The sequence below is a fragment of the Chrysochloris asiatica genome, unplaced genomic scaffold (assembly GCF_000296735.1).
Source record: "Chrysochloris asiatica unplaced genomic scaffold, ChrAsi1.0 scaffold00092, whole genome shotgun sequence".
In the NCBI taxonomy this organism is placed as follows: Eukaryota; Metazoa; Chordata; class Mammalia; order Afrosoricida; family Chrysochloridae; genus Chrysochloris; species Chrysochloris asiatica.
In genome coordinates, this window is record NW_006408610.1 from 2,624,574 (window position 1) to 2,642,018 (window position 17,445).

Below are 17,445 nucleotides of genomic sequence, written 5' to 3' on the forward strand. Positions count from 1 at the left end.
ACTGCAAAGTCAGGTTGAACCACAAGCTTGACAGTTCAAGCTCACCAGCTTCTCCTCCGGAACCCTATACAGGGTTGCTATGGGTGGGAATTGAACAACAATTGTATGCAAATCCCTTGCAGCTTCTGATCTGTTATCCCCTTCCTTTAAAGAGTCGGTTTCTTCCATACACTAAATGGAGATAGGAGCCAGCTTGTGTATAAGTGTTCAAATGTGTGTGGAACCCTCTGGCCTCTTCCTCACAAACACACACCTACATGCATCATGGGCATTGTACATGCAGCCATGGACATGAACACAGGCTCACACATGCCCCTCAGGCACTCGAACACCGAGATAGCTGCCTACGTAACACACGGACTCCTGGCATGGCGCTGTGGATCAGCACTGGACTGCAGACCACAAGGTCGGTGGTTCAAACCCACCAGCTGCTCCTCAGAAACCCTATGAGTCGGAACCAACTTGACAGCACTTCACAACAACAACTTAATACACACATATGCGAGAGCACACACAAACTGAAGGGGTGCAGCCTGTCTATCTATAACCCTCCTACGGCCCTAGAAACTGGTGTGTCAAGCAAGAGCCAGGATCTACTGCCCAGCAAAGGACTCAAGCTGACATCAGCAGAGTTGGAAATTGTGACGTGACCCCACATAGGGAATGGCAGGACAGTTGGCAGAGGAGGGAGACCAGATACCTAGCTAGACAGTCTTGCCTGATGCTTGGAGTGGCCTAGCCTCCTAGGTACTAAAGAAGGGTCTAAGAAACATGAGCCCTCTCCTCTTCCTAAGGACCCATGGTGGTGCAATGGTGAAGCACTCAGCTGCTGAAAAGTCAAAGTTTGTGGTTTGAACCCACCAGCTCTTAGAGGATGTGAGACGTGGCAGTTCACTTGCGTAAAGATTACGGCCTTGGAAAGCCTTGGAGCAGTTCTACTCTGTCCTGGGAGTCAGAATCCGATCAACTGCATGACAAGGGTTTCTCATCCTGGAAGCTGTCCCTTTAAGTGTAGTTGCTGTGGCAACCGCAGAGCTCACAGAGCTAAAGCCATCATCCTGCAATAGAAAACCAGAGAAGTACTCCTCCTCTCCCCCTCCCCCAACCACCACCTCTTTTGACCAATGGGAATTGCCAGGACCACTAATACCTTCCTATGAGCCCTGAAGAAGCAAATCTTAAAGGGGTGGAGGTATCTGGACCGCCCCCAGAGTTCACTACTTGAGTCTCCAATTCCTAGCATTCCATGTGATGGCGCCCTGGCTACTAGGTGGAGCCTGGATGGGTACCAGGCCCATGCGACCCCTGTCTATACCACCCATCCTATCCTAGGTCCTCCGGAGTTAATGCCATCCCTGTGTAGTTAACAGTTTTTGCTAAAAATACTGCAGGAGATGTAGATGGAAATCCACCCACCCCTTCCTGAAGAACCCCAGACATGCCAGTGAGTAACTACAAACCATGATACATGTCTTAACCCAGTGGGTCTGAGCTGCTGTGGAGGGGAAGCCCAGAGGAGGAGGGCCTGCTGGTTCAGTCGGCTGGCTTCTCTCCTGTGGGGCCTTTTTTGTGGCTGGGCAGTTGTGCGGCGGCTAAAGCAGAGCATGCTCAACTACTTCCTAGTTACATTCCATTGTCAGTGTAGTTACAATATTTAACTCATTACTGCTGTCCTCATTAAGGGCATTAATACCTCAAAAACTGGTGGATTTTGTTGTATTCTTTCACACTTTGTGTTAAGTACCGTTGGTCAAGTCACTTCCCACTCATAGCAACCCTGTCTAGGGTTTCTGAGGAGCCACTGGTGAGTTTGAACCACCGACCTTACGGTACAAACTGACCTTTGGGGTTCAGTGCTTATCCTATAGTGTCAAACCAGTACACTTGTGAAGTTCTATTGAGTCAGTTCCAACTCATAACGACCCTGTCTAGGGTTTCCAAGGAGTGGCTGGTGGGTTTGAACTGCCAACCTTGCAGTTAGCAGTCCAGTGACTATCCTACAGCGCCACACCAGGGCTTCTAAAGACAGAAGCAGCCTTTGACTAAATAGACCAGTAGCCAAGAAGAGACTTCTAGCCAAACAGCCTCAGTTGGTGCCTGGAGGAGCTCTCCTCTCTCCCTCACAAATCAGCAAGCTGGGAACTTCTACCACTGAACAGTCTTCCTTCTGATGTCTGGTGAGGTCACAAAGGATTCATGTGACCCCGTTTCTAAATCTCCCAGGTTCAAATGTGATGGCTTCTCTAAGTTCTTGCTACTCAAAATGAGGTTCCTGGACCATTTGGGAACTTGTTAGCTAGCAATGCAGGCTCCCTGAGCCTACCCCAGACCAGTTGAATCAGACTGCGTGTTCAACACGGGCCCCAGGGGATTAGTATAGATGGGGAATTTCAAGAAGTACTGGTTGAAGTCCTCCCCTCTAGCTCTAATTGAGAGAGATGCAAGGGCCAAGCCAAGTCACATGGCTGAAAAGAAGTCAGACCTCTGACCTCGTAGCAGAGTTTGGTCTTCATATCACACTCTCTGCTTTTCTTCTCCACACTCTTGTGAAATCCCTATATCCCATCCGACTCATGGGATAGAGTTCCTTTGTTTTTATGTTGGTGTGAGAAATATGCACAACAAAACATGCCAAGTAAACATCAGTGATACTGATTACATTCTGCTAGTTGTCCATCCAACCTCACACTCCTTTTTCAAATCAACCACCATTACCATAAATCCAATGTCCCTGAAGCAAAAGGGGATGGGGTTCTGATTGTCAGACCCCTTCCCCAGGGACCTCAAATGAGGACAAGAGAGGAAAGTGGAGGAGGGCAGCCAGATCTGATTGGGTGGGAGGGGCTGCAAGAGCCCTTACCTCCCAAACCTAAACCCAGTGCCTTGGAGTCAGTGCCAACTTATGTAGGTTTCCCAAGGCTGTATGTACATCTTTACAGGAGCGGAAAGCCTCTTCCTTCTCCCACAGAGCAGCTAGTGGATTTCAACTCCTGACCCTGTGGTTAGCAGCCCAACATGTAATCCACTAAGTCACCAAGAATCTTTATTTCCCAGAGGTCCCTGGAGCCTTCTGCAATTCAGTTAGTCCTTCATTCTCTCCCCACACTACCCCGTTCCACCTGAGTCCCACCTGTCAGAGGGAGGGAAGTGTCTGGCCAAGGTCACCAGTCAGTGCCTCCATACCTGGTCAGGTGCAAGGTCTTCCCCATAGAGGAACAGAGCAGCCAAGAGAGAAGGATGGGAATCCCAGAGTGGAGGGTGAGGAACAAGAGAGACTGGATGGAAGTCGCCACGTCAACTGTCCTTTCTGCCCCCTCCCTAGAAGCTGGCAAGGAATGCCAGCCTGTGGCTCCCAGCCTGTGTCCTTTCCTGGTGCTGGGAGTGCCCTGGGAGCCCCCAGTTCCTCTTCCCTCCCAGGCAAGCTCTCCATACCTTGCAGGTACACTGTTCAATGCTGTGCACTCTTATCAAAGCAGTGCCGAGTCCCTGCTGTGCCTTGTACTTAGTACATAGTATTGTTGTTGTTGTTACGTGCCATCGAGTCATTTCCGACTCATAGGGACCCTGTATAGGCTTTCTGAGGAGCAGCTGGTGAGCTTGAACCCCAACCTTGCAGTTCAAACAGACCTTACAGTCCAGCACATTAACCCACAGCACCACACCAGGAGTCCAGGTACATAGTAGATGCTCAGTAAACATCTGCTAGGATACAGGCCCTCCTGTCTCACTGAGATGTTCCAGGCCAAAACGTCTCAGACCATTCATCCCACCCAGTTCCCTCTCCTGAGCTCGCACTCTGGCTTCCTCCCACTGCCAGGACTTAAGCCAACCCTAAGTCTCTAAGGAGCAGGTTTAATCTGTCTCCCCCAGACTCTTCAGAGCTCATTTCTCTCTTTCTCCATACCGACCCATAATTCCCTCCCTCCCAGACACCTGAAGTGTGTCTGCTTAGAACCCTGTGGGTACAATCCCTTCACTAACACATACACAAATCAGCCACCTCATCTAAATCAGTTGATTCGATGCGCTGGAGTAGGCGAGAACCCAGAATCCTCCACTCTCCAAAGAGCCTCCTCAGAACCTCCACGCTGCACTGGCCCTCTGCCAGTTGGTCTAGCCATTTGCAGTGCTACCTGATCCCAACCTTCAAGGGCAGGGAGCAGAGCAGAGCCCCCACCTCTACCCCACCCAGGGGACCCTGCATTCAGAGTGCCCAGAGTCCCAACCCAAGGCCAGAGATGGGCGGTTTGCTCACACAGTCAACCATTCAATGATAAGCCTGGGCCTCCTGAAGGCACTGAAACCTTCCAGATGCCAAGGATCCGAGTGGTGGAATTCCAGGCCCCTAGAGAGGCATCAGAACAACCAGGGGTTAGCCAGGGCCTCCGGACATGCTGCCCAGAGAAGAGACCTCTGAGGAATAGGGGAGCCCTGTTGGGTCTTGTCAGGAAGGGTGGCGTATGAGCTAGGAGGTGCCTAAGGGGCTTTGGGCAGACAGGCAGGCAGTGGGTGAGGCTGGCAGAGTCTGTTTGTTCCTGGAGTACTGAAAGGGCCCCGCTGAGTCAGCCCTGCTAAAAGGTGGTCTTTTGGGTAAAGCCCCTAGACAGGCCACTGGGACAGGACCCCAAGAAGGTTCAGGCCCCAGGACCTCAGCCCCTCTGCCCCCTGATCTGCCCTGAGATCGTCAGAGTCTGGGGAGAGAACCCAAGGACTGAGGAGGGAGGGCAGGGATGGTGAGTATGTCTGCCGCCTTAAATTCGTATACATCCACCCACCTGTTCTGACTCAGAAAGGGATAACTGGCTCCAGAGACTTTGGAGCCAGGTCTGGCTGGGACTCAGTGCCTGCTTTCTGCCTAGAGTCCTACCTCCTGTCTTCAACTCTGCCTCATTTCCCATCCCCAGTCAGCATCCAGAGATTCTGGCTGACCAGACTCCCCCAGTGCAGCTTCCACCCCTCTGCTTTAATGATGACCAGTCAAAACGGTGCTACTGACCTAAGCTTTTTTTCCCCAAAAGGTCAGCATTGTGACAAAGCTCCTCAAACATCACCCAGCACATAAGAAATGGTCAATAAACATTGTCCATCATTATTACTGCTGTTAGAAGTTATTGTTAAATTTTATTTACAGTCATAATGCCTGGCACATAGTAGGTGCTGAACTAATTAGTGCTCAGTCCTTCCAGAGGGCTGAATTCCAGTATGCATTCCCCATCTGGGAAAGAGGGATGTTGGGAGGGAGTGCTCTCCATTGCTGGGCTCTGGTGGGGAGAGTGCAGTACGCAGCACGGGTCAAGGTCTGGCCTGGTAGGAGAGTTAATATAATAGCCTTACTCTGACCTCCCCTTTACCACCTCATCCCAGTCATTCTGAGGAGGACTGTTCCTCATGTTGGAGGGGGACCTAAGAGGGAGGACCCTACTGGAATCTGCCTGCCCTGGTTGTGTGGGGCTGGATAGCAAGGGTGGACCAGGAAAGGGCAGGGATACCAGGACTTCCTGGAAGAGGAAGCCTGAAGAATGGGGGTGGGGAGGAGATGGAGTGGATCCAGAAAGATGAAAAGACTGACACCCTGAAGTGGGCAGAGGCCTGGGGATCAGGCTGTGAGAAGCTCCTGTGGTGTCCCTGGTCTGACAGGAAGTAGACCCTGGTGGTGGACATGGTGCTGGCTGGGGCCCACCTTCCAGAGCAGAACTGAGGCAGGAGAGAGGGCCTGCTGAGTCTCTGGGCTGTAACTGTGCCAAATCAACCCAACCTGAGTGACTCCAACGGCCACACTGCCTGACGGTGACCTTAGGAGTGTCTAGAGCTGGCCAGAATAGGACTTCAGCTTCCCCATAAACATACATTCACACACATACACCCCTTCCCCCGCCCCCCCCCCACCACCACCACCACTACCATCCAGCAGATAGATGCAGGCTCAACTCACTGGCAGGAGGAGGCTGCCTGTCCCACTGCCTGGCACAACATGAGAAGAGTACGCGAAGGGTATCCCAAGCCACATCTGGCTTTGACCCCAGCCCTCCAGAGTACTAAGCAGGGATCAGTGCCCACCCCTTGCCTTGCTGAGAAAAACTCCCCAGAGAGTCACTGGGCCCTAGGTGTATGGGAAATGACGTCAGGGAGGAGGAATACGTCAGGCCACCCAGCTGCTGTGGTAACGCACATGTGTACTTGAGTCAGCTTCCACAGGACCACCTCGTGCTGCCGTGCACATAGACATTTGCAGACACACTCACCGACATGTTGGGAGATGATGCAAACCAGAGGGTGCACACATACTCTCTGCAGAAACCTGCAGGCAAGGAGGGCCGCAAAGCCACCTGGTATGAGCTAAGAGGCACTGTGCTAGGCACTGAGGGTGGATCCAGCAGTGAGCAAGACAGATACCTGTGTTCCTCTGAGGACTGCTTTCCACTGGAGGAAAAAGACTAAAAACAGACACGTTTCAAATATAATGTTTTCTACCAAGGTCTCATCTTCTCAGATGAGATTATGTGATGGCTGGTGTTTGTTGGAAAGCAGTGGAAATGAGAATTAACATGTTGGCCCAGTGTTGAAGCTGAGTGATGGATGCAAAACATGACAGGTACACGTACAGACAGTGGAATATTATTCAGCCCATAAAGAGATATGACGTCTGACACATGCTACTACATGTGTGCATTTTGAAAACATTATGCTAAGTAAAATAAGGCAGGAATTATTATAATTTCATTCATTTCTATTTGTGTGTGTATTTGAAACTTCCCATTAAAAAGTTGTTAAATGGATGCACTTGTATAATTGACAGCTGGTCAGTCATAAGTGATATGAAGGAAAATAAGGCAGGATAAGGGTATTGAGAGGCACTAGGAAGACATTTTATTTTATTTTATTTTAATGTTTTATTGTATATTGCGTGATAGTTTACATGGGGGAACATTAGTTTTACATTCATTCTATCCTATATCGTTTCATTGCCTTAGTTACCATCCCGTCCATGCATCATCCCCCAACGAAAGGGTATGCCTTGCATGTCCCCCACCCCCACCCCATGGTCCTCAGCACCCAGCCCCTTTCCCTCTCTGGGTCACAACTCCCCAGGCACTCCATCTCTTCATGTTGTCCTCTCTGTCTTCATCTCAGGCCTCACTGCTACTCTGGGTGGGGTCCCGCTTTCCATTCTTCTTCGTTGATGGTCCCAGGGCCCTCCGCATCTAGACTGAAAGGTTAGTCACTTCCCTCCTTGCTATAAAATATCCACCTTTACATTTCCAGTCCTCACAATCAGTCCTGGTAACAATTTTCACCATTGTATCACATGAGACCCTTCTGCATTTCTTTTCATCAGCACTTCCTAGACAGGTTGGGTGTTATTCACTGGAGACTCCACTATCCTCCCCGCCCTGTGGATCTAGGTTCCCTCTTGAAAACTTGTAAGCCAGTTACTTCTTACCTTTGCATTCCTCCCCCCATTTTGGGTAGCCAATGTTCACGTTGCCCGTCCCTTTCCACCCTTTGTGTAAAGGGGGTAGAGATAATTCTTGTAGCCGGGAATTTTTTCCTTTTTTGAGCTACTGCAGTTATAGGTGTAAATCAGGAAGACACTTTAGATTAGATGCCAGAGACCTGAATTAACTGAGGCAAAAACCATGGGAGAAAGAGCATTCCAGACATCAGGAATAGTAAATGCAAAGGCCCTGAGGTTTTGAGGAACAACAAACACATCAATGGGTGTTTCACGATTAAAGACGACAGTTGGTCACAGTGAGAACAAAGAGGTTACCAAGGGCCTGACTAGGCCCTGTAAGCTGTGGGTAAGAGTTTGGAGTCTATTCTAAGTCCAGTGGGGAAGCCCTGGATGGAGGTTGAGCATACAGAAGGGATATGATTTGATTTAGAGTGGGGTTTTGTGTTTTGAAAAGATTAATATGGCTCCTGTTAAGCTGTCAGGGAGTAGGAGAGAGAACAGAAGAGCAGTCTGGAGGTGACTGAAATAGTCCAATCAAACATGCTGGTGGCTTGGACCTAGGCCGTGGGGTGGTGGGAGGAGTCAGATTTGGTCTCTCTCTCTTTTGTTCCTTTTTATGTAACCTTAGCTTACCTAACTTTTTACATCTTTGTGGTAAAACATATATGACAATAAATTGCCATTTTAACCATTCTTAAGTGTACAATCCAATGACATTAATGACATTTACATGTTGTACTTCCATTACCACTATTTCCAAGTTTCATGTCACCCCAAACAGGAATTCAGAATCTCTTCAGCAACAAATTCCATGCCGTTTTCCCCTAGTCCCCGGTAACCAGTAACAAAATTTGGTCTCTATGCATTTGTCTATTCTAAATACTTAACATAAGGGAGATCATATAATATTTGTCCTCTTGTTTCTGCCTTATTTCACGCAGCATAATATTCTCAAATGGATCCATGTAGAACATGGATTAGAATTTCATATCTCTTTATGGCTGAATAATATTCCACTGTATGTATGTATGCCTAAGTACCACACATTGTTTATACATTCATTTGTTGGTGGACACTTGAGTTGTTTTCCCTTTTGGCTATTATGAGTAGTGCTGCAGTGATGAACATTGATGGAAAGTTTCTGCTTTCAATTCTTTGGTGTATGTATGTAGGTGTATTGTGTTTATGAGGAACCTATTGCGAACCTTAAGGTCAGCGGTTCGAAACTATCAGCTGCTCCGCGGGAGAAAGATCAGGCTTTCTACTCCCGTAAAGATTTACACCCTCGGAAACCCTGTACAGGGTCGCTATGGGTCGAAACCGACTCAACGGCACTTAACAACAACAACAATATACATATAGACCAGGAGTCCTGGTGTGGCACTGTGGGTTAATGCACCAGACTGCAAAGCCATTTGAACTGCGAGGTCAGCAGTTCAAGTCCACCAGTCGCTCCTCAGAAACCCTATACATGGGTGCTATGGGTCGGAACCAACTTGATGGCACTTAACAACAACAACATACATAGACCGAGAGATAGTCATGTGAATAGAACAAGGGGAAACTGAATGGCTGAAAATCAGGCTATTTACTCAACATACTTATTCAATCTGTATGCAGAGTAAATAATTGAAGAAGTTGGATTATATGAAGAAGAACGTGGCTTTAGGACTAGAGGAAGACACATTAACAACCTGCAATATGCCGATAACACAACTTACTGATGAAGATCAAAGATTACAGCCTTCAGTATGGATTGCACCTCTACATAAGGCATGGGGGGGGGGGCAAAAATCCTCGCAACAGAACCAATAAATAACATCATGATAAATGGAGAAAACACTAAAGTTGTCAAATATTTCATTTTACTTGGGTCCATAATCAACACTCATGAAAGCAGTAGTCAAGAAACCAAATGCAGTATTGCGTTAGGTAAATCTGATGTGAAGGACCTCTTTAAGGCGTTAAAGACCAAAGATGTCACTTTGAGGATGAAGATACACCAGATTCTGTCACCTTGTATGCATGCAAAAGCTGGACAATTTATAAAGACAGTAAAAGAATCTATGCATTTCAATTACGGTGTTGGTAAAGACACTTGAAAGTACCATGGAACAAACAGATCTATCTGTGTGGAAGAAGTGCAGCCAAAGTGCTCTTGGAAAAGAAGATTGTGAGACATACTTTGCACATGATATCAAGAGGGACTAGTCCCTGAAAAAAGGCATCATGCTTGGTAAAGTAGAGGGTCAGTGAAAAAGAGAAAGACCCCCAACAAGATGGGTTGACACAGCGTCTGCAACCATGGACTCAAACAACAACAATTGTGAAGATGAAGCAAGGCCAGGCAGTGTCTCCTTTTGTTGTATATCAGGTCGTTATGAGTTGGAATTGACTCAACAGCACCTAGGAACAACAAGATACGAGTGGAATTGCTGGGCCACATGGCGTCCTAGTATGGTGCTGTAAAATAAGCACTGGACTGCTAACTGCATGGTTGTGGTCCAAACCTACCAGCTGCTCCTCAGAAACCCTATACAGAGTCACAATGAGTCAGAACCTACTCAACAGCACACAACAGCAACATGGTAATTCAATGATTAACTTTTTGAGTTCCACAGTGACGACACCATTTTACATTTCTGCCAACAATAGATGGAGTCATGGTATGGGATGCTGTAGGATAAGCACTTAACCATTAGGTTGGTTTGAACCTCAAGGTCAGTGGTTCCAATTCACTAGCCACTCCTCAGAAACTCATACAAGGTCACTATGAGTCAGAACCTACTCTATAGCTCTTAACCAACAGTGGATAAGGTTCCAATTTCCCTATATCTTCAACACTAGTTGTTTTCCATTTTCCTGAGTATATCCCTCCTAGCATATTCCAAGTGTGTCACTGTAGAATAAGCACTGGACTTCAAACCACAAGGTCAGGGGTTCAAACCTACCAGCTGCTCATCAGAAACCCTGAACAGGGTCGCTATGAGTTGGAATCAACTCAACGGCACTTAACAACAGTAACAGTACACATAAATCATGTAGTGCTGTAAGATAAACACTTGACTGCTAACCACAAGATTGGAGGTCCAAGCCCACCAACCACTCCTCAGAAACCCTATACAGAGTCACTTTGAGTTGAAGCCGGCTCAATGGCACCTAACAGCAACAACAGTGTACATGAAAGAAGCCCTGGTCATGTAGTGGGTTACATGTTGGGTAAGGTCAGCAGTTTGAATCCACCGATCACTTCTCAGGAGAATGATGAGGATTTCTGCTCCTGTCAAGATTTACAGCCTCAGAAATACTACACAGGGTCGCTATGAGTCGGAAGCGACTGGACAGCACACAGCAACAGATGTAGCATTGTACATGAACACCAACCAATTATTTTTTGGTATAGTTGTTGTTGTTGTCAGGTGCCATTGAGTCAGAACCGACTCATAGCGACCCCATGCACAGCAGAACAAAACACTGCCCGATCCTGGGCCAACCTCACTACTGTTGCCACACTTGACCCCATCAATGCTGCCATTTTACCAATCCATCTCGTTGGGGGTCTTCCTCTTTTTCTCTGACCCTCCACCTTACCAAACATGATATCCTTCTCCAGCGACTGGTCCCTCCTGACAGTATGTCCCAAGTATAGAGACGAAGTTTGGCCATCTTGGCCTCCAAGGAACACTCTGGCTGCACTTCTTCCAAAACAGATCTATTGGTTCTTTTGGCAGTCCATGGCACTTTCAATAGTGACTCTATATTCCTTCCATCTTCTTTTGATGTTTCCTGCATCATTCAGTATTTTCCTCAGAGAATCCTTCAATATTTCAAGTTGAGGCTTGAATTTTTTTCTTCAGTTCTTTCAATTTTAGAAATGCTGAGCATGTTCTTCCCTTTTGGTTTTCTAACTCCAGGTCTTTGCTCTGTTCACTATATACTTTACTTAGTTTTCTCAATCTGCCCTTTGAAATTTTCCATTCAGTTCTTTGATTTCCTCATTTCTTCCACTTGCCTTAGCAGCTGTATGCTAGAGAGCACATTTCAGACTCTTCTGACATCCATTTTGTTTTTCTCATTATTCCTGGGTGTTTTTTGTTTTTGTTTTTTAATGTGAAAACATTTTCTTCTCCCTCAGATACATCAGAGACTCAAAAAAAACAGAGGCAGTTGGTGGAACAGGCCCAAAGGGAGCATTGGGTCACACTGTCCTCGCTCCCTTCCAGGACACAACTATCACTCTTGGCCTGAGCTGTCCTTTCGAGCAGTAGGGCCCCATCAGAGAAGGCCTTAGAAATACTCCCAGTGAAAGCTTAGACATAGGACAGCCTCCCCCAAACTCACATCCCTTTGGAGGGAGTGACTACTAACTGATATTGAAACGTGAACAAGAATGAAAAGTGAGGTTGGAAAGTTACTGAACTTATTTATGGGCATACCAAAAAGGCTTGCCCCCTCTAGGCCCAGTTGGTAAGATGCTTTTGGGGGTGAGGTAAAGATCAGTGGGGGAAATGTGAACCAGGGTACAGGTCAGAACATCATGAAGCAGGCCCCATGGGAAGAGGCCACAGACCCCAGGGGGAGGACCAGCGCTCAATTTGGAGGCCTCTGGCTGGCTGGGCCTAGCCTGCTGCCTCTTCTCTGCACTCCAGAGCAGACCTGGCAGTGATGAGGGGCCTCAGTGCTCAAGCAGGTAGGCCTCCAGCTCTAGCTCAGCCCTCTCTCCGGCTTGTTCCTGGTTTTCTGCCACAGTTCCTCTGTCTGCACCTCTGCCACCTTGGTCTCTGCCTTCTGGAAGAGTTGGCGCACCTCCAGCACCTGCAACTTCCCCAGCTGGATGTGGTTTTGGGCCGTGACTGAGGCCTCGTGCGCTCCCGTTTGGTATGCAGCCATCTCGGAAAGACCCACTTCAGTCTTCCATGCTGCTTTCTAACTTTAAGTATTTTTGTTGCTTTGATGTCATCTCAGTTCTGGCTGCTTTGATCACCTGCCATACTGCATCTTCCTCCTGTGAATTCATTTATTTTCAGTACAGTGAAATTTAGGTATAAACAGCCTTCTTGTACACAGTGGTTGCTTCAATCAATGCATTTGTGGTAGAAATGTGGAGGTGCTGTCACCAGACACCGCCCTCCTCATTAATGCCTCGTTACTATGAGAATGTGGCTCCGATTTCTGTGCAATAGGAACTGCACACAGGGTCACACCAAACCCAACTGTCACAGTTTTGTGCCATGGTCTCACCAACTCTGAGAAACAGCGCCTCTTAAAGTTAGCCGCTGCAGGCATGCGCTGTCTCTACCTGAGGAAGGAGGTGATGCTCACGACAGCCAACTCCTCAGAGCCGCCATCCGAGGAGAGGCGGGAGGATCCCAAATGCTTTTCCTGTCTTTCTAATGACCTCTTGCTTTCTTCCTGTATGATGTCCTTGATGTCATCCTACAGCTTGTCTGGTCTTCAGTCATTAGTGTCTAATGCATCAAATCTGTTCTTGAGATGGTCTCTAAATTCAGGTAGGATATGTTCAAGGTCATATTTTGGCTCTTGTGGACTTGTTTTCCTTTTCTTCAGCTTTAGCCTTAACTTGCATATGAGCAGTTAATTGTTAGTCAATATTCTGTCCCTGCCTTTGCTTTGTTGTTGTTAAGTGCCTTCGAGTCAGTTCTGACCCATAGCAACCCTGTATAGGGTTTCCCAGGAGCAGCTGGTGAGTTTGAACCGCCAACCTTGCAGTTCAAGCAACTTTGCAGTCTGGTGCATTAACCCACAGCACCACACCAGGACTCCTTTGTTTTGACTGATGATATTGAGCTTCTCCACAGCCTCTTCCCACAGATGTAATCAATTTGATTCCTGTGTATTCCACCTGGTGAGATGATCCATGTGTACAGTCTGTTGTCTAAAAAGGTATTTCCAAGGAACAAGTCATTGATCTTGCAGAATTCTATCATGCAGTCTCCAGCATCATTTCTAGCAGCAAGGCCATATTTTCCAACTACTGATCCTTCTTCTTTCTTTCCATCCTTCACATTCCATTCACCAGTAATTATCAATACATCTTGATTACATGTTTGATCAATTTCAGACTGAAGAAGTTGGTAAGTTCAATTTCATCATCACTGACTTTAATGGTTGGTGCATAAATTTCAATAGTGGTGTTACCAGGTCTTCCTTATGGGCATATGGATATTATCCTATCACAGACAGCATTATGCTTCAAGATAGATTTTGAAATACTGTTTTTAATGATGAATGTGATGTCATTCCTCTTTAATTTGTTGTTCTAGTCATGTCAACCATGATTGTCTCATTCAACACGGCCACTACCAGTTCATTTCAGCTCACTAATGCCTAGGATATCAATGTTCACGCATTCCATTTCATTTTTGACAACTTCCCATTTTCCTAGATTCATACTTCATACATTCCATGTTCTGATTATTAATGGATATATACAGCTGTTTCTCCTCATTTTGAGTTGTACCCCATCAGCAAATGAAGATCCTGAAAACCACTCCATTCACATCATCATGGGCAACCCTACTTTAAGGAGATTAAGTCTTCCTCAGTCACATTTCAAGGGCCTTCCAACCTGAAAGGCTCAGCTGCGGGCACTCTATCTGACAATGTTTTGCTGCTATTCATAAGCTTTGCAATGGCTAAACATTCAGAAGCAGTCTGCCTCTCTTCTTCTTAGTCTGTCTTAGTCCAGAAGCTCTACTGAAACCTGTCCATTATGGGTGACCCTGCTGGTATTTAAAATACCTGTGGCATAGCTTCCAGCATCACAGCAACACACAAGCCACCACAGTGTGACAGACTGACAGACAAGTGGTGAAACTGCCTCAAATGCCTATGAAAGCTGTGCAATGAATAAGAAAGACCTGAGAACTGATGCATTTGAATTACGGTGTTGGCAAAGAAAATTGAATAGATCATGGGCAGCCCGAAGAATGAACAAATCTACATTAGAAGAAGAATAGTCAGAATGCTTCTTGAAAGCAAAGATGAGGAGATTTCTTCTCACCTACTTTGCACATGTTGTCAGAAGGGACCAGTCCCTGGAAGAGGATATCATGGTTGGTAAAGCAGAGGGTCAGTGAAAAAGAGGAAGACCCTCAATGACATGGGCTGCCAGTGAACTGTAACAATAAGATCAAACGGGAACAATTGTGAGAATGGTGCAGGATGGGGCAGGGTTTCGTTCCGTTGCACATAGAATCATTGAGTAAGAACTGACTCAATGGCACCTAACAACAAGGAATAGAGCCAGAGCTGGGTTTGAATACAGAGCTGCCAGGGCCTCACTGTAATCTTAGGCAAGTCGTAGCCTCACCCTGGGTAAGTCAGTCTTGGTCTCTGCGTCTGAAAAACACAAGGATGCCCATCAGGGCTATGATGAGAATCGAGACCTCACTGCTCTGTGAAGCGCTGCCTTCTAAATAGATGAAACTGTTCTGGGACTTGACTAACAAAACAAAACCAAAATGAAAAATGTTTGTGTTAAAACTATGCAGAACCCTGGCACTGGGTTTCACAATCAGTCCTCCAAGCAGTATCAGATTATTCAGTAAGGTAAGCACAGGCTTCTTCATGCAATTTCATATTTTTTCACCACATCAATGATTCTACTAAGTCTGGCTGGCATCTGCCTCTCTCCCAAACCCTCAACACTTTCCTACAGAATCAAAGCTTTCTTGTCAGATTTACAATCCCTGACAGGGATAGAGGACCCAATAAGCAATGATAAGCATGGGTTTACTTATGTTTACTTACTAATCCTTATTGAATATTCAGATTAGTACGTAAACCCATGCTTATCACCCCTACTTCTATGCTGTTTGGGGAGATTGATTTTTATTTTCCCCCATGGTCTTGCCAGAACTCACTGTCTCTTCCTTTCCAGCAAGTGGAGAGAGGTCCCAGGACCAAGCTGGTGAGGAAGCAGGTTGGGGTTAGTGGGGGAGCTGAGCGGGCTTGGGCTTGGCTCAGGGAGGCCTGAGTCAGCGGGTGGGTAGGCGGGGCGGGCTCAGTCCTCACATGCTTGGGGAGGAGATGGTGCAGGAATGTTGCTCCCACCCAGGCCTGGGCCCTACCCACCACATCCTGGCTCCTGCTCGTGGACGAGATGCTGCAGCCTCAGCTCTGGCTGGAGATGGAAGCTGCCTGGAGTTTGGTTGCATGGGTTCAGCCAGGAACCTTCAGAGGATTGGTCCATGCCAGAGAGACTCTAGAACTGGGCTCTGACCTGGAGCATCTCCCAACCCGCTGGATGATGCTGAACAACCACCACGCCTCATTAGCCCTGGTCCTATGTCTCTGAAATAAGGAATCCAACTGGGTGCTGTGAGATCATCCCAGCTTCCCTCCCCCCGGGAACTGTGCTGCACCCCCAGACTTCTTGGGGTATCCGCCTAGATGTGGTGCTTGTGACTTGCAGTAGTTGCCCTGGAAGGCAGGACTGATGGGGTCCTGACACCTTTGTTATGTGTTTGTGTGACTCTGCAGTGAAGAGACCTCAGCTCTGGGGTCTCTCTGTGTGGAACAGTGTGAGAGAACAGCTGTGACTCTGAAGCTGTGAGCAGGATGACGACACCAAATGTATGGGTGGTGTGAGCACAGGACTGTGCATGTGCGCATGTGGCCAGGCATGTATCGCCCATGTGTCTCTGTGTGTTGTGCCTGAGACTCCAGGTGTCTGTGTCTGGGAATAAGAGGACACGGAGATGATCATGTGACTTGTGACAGGCCTGAGGAGGCTGGGCTGGGCTGGGCTGGGCTGGGGCCAGCCATGACACACTGGTTCACAACTCACTTGTGTCCCCAAGGGGATGGGATACAAGACCTGAGGCTGCCTCCACCCTTACTCCCCACCTCCACAAAGACAAGGCAGATTCCCTTTCCTGGGCTGGGCAAGATTAGGGATCAGGGCCCCCCAGCCCCCATCCTCAGATCTTGGTAACTACCCAGGGCAGAAAGAAGGGCCTTGTTTACCACCCCACTTGGAGCAAAGTGAGGGAGGGAACTAGAGGCAGCTGGGCCCAGCTCAGGCCAGAACATCTGCCTGGCATGTGACCCAGGGGAGCCAGCAGGTCTTGCCACTGCCAGGATGTGCCCTCCTCCTGCCAGGGCCCTCCAGTCTTCTGCTGAGAAGGGTCCTGGCCAAATTTCCCAAACACTTCAACCCACACAGAACTAAAAACCAGGAGGGGTCATGACATCTTCACTCCACGAACACACATGCAAACGGACACACACACAGCCTGGAGACCTCAGAGGCCTGACCCATCCAGAAACTCCACTTTCCGATTCTCCTCCTAGGTCCAAGGCCCTGCTGAGAATTCTGCCAGCTTGACTCCCCAACCTGAGGATGAAGGGATGGGAGGAGCTCTCTCTGGCGGAAGGGATACAAAGAGGGCAATATGTACCCCAGGGCAGGAATCATTAGTGGGGAGCTTTCTAGGCACTGTGGTTAGACAGAGCATTCCCACCAGGCCTACCCTGACTGGCCTCCAAAGGGGCCCTCACTCCTGAGTCCAGAGCCCCCTCACAGAAGACCACAGGGGGGTCAAAGCAGAGAAGAGGTTAAAGGCAGGAAGTTCCTTGTATGGGTTGGAAAAAATGAAGGCGAGAGGGGAGGAAGGAGAGAGGAAAATTCCCCAGAAAGTCCCAAATCTGACCTAATTTTGACCCAGGGCCAGGGACACCCATTCCAAAAGTTCCTCTGAGAACACTTTGCCCTGAACGTGGAGACTTACACACCCCTTTCCCCTGCACCTGCTGACCCTCACCCCAGCTCACCCCATGAGATCCCTGTGCCCCTGACCCGCCAAAGCCTTCTCTGACTGCCTTGACCCTTGAAGCCCTCCCTCCACCCAGTCCCCACTGACCCTGCAAGAAAGCCACAGTGTTACCAATGGCTTTTCCTTCTCTATGTTATGAACTCCTGTTTATCCCGACTGAGACACCCTCAAGAGCGCAGCTGGGGGAGA

General features: G+C 48.0%; 1 pseudogene; it reads right to left on the reverse strand.

The window, feature by feature from the left end:
• Positions 1 to 12,131: 12,131 nt before the first annotated feature.
• On the reverse strand, positions 12,132 to 12,804 carry LOC102825884 (annotated as a pseudogene).
• Between the last annotated feature and the right edge of the window lie 4,641 nt (positions 12,805 to 17,445).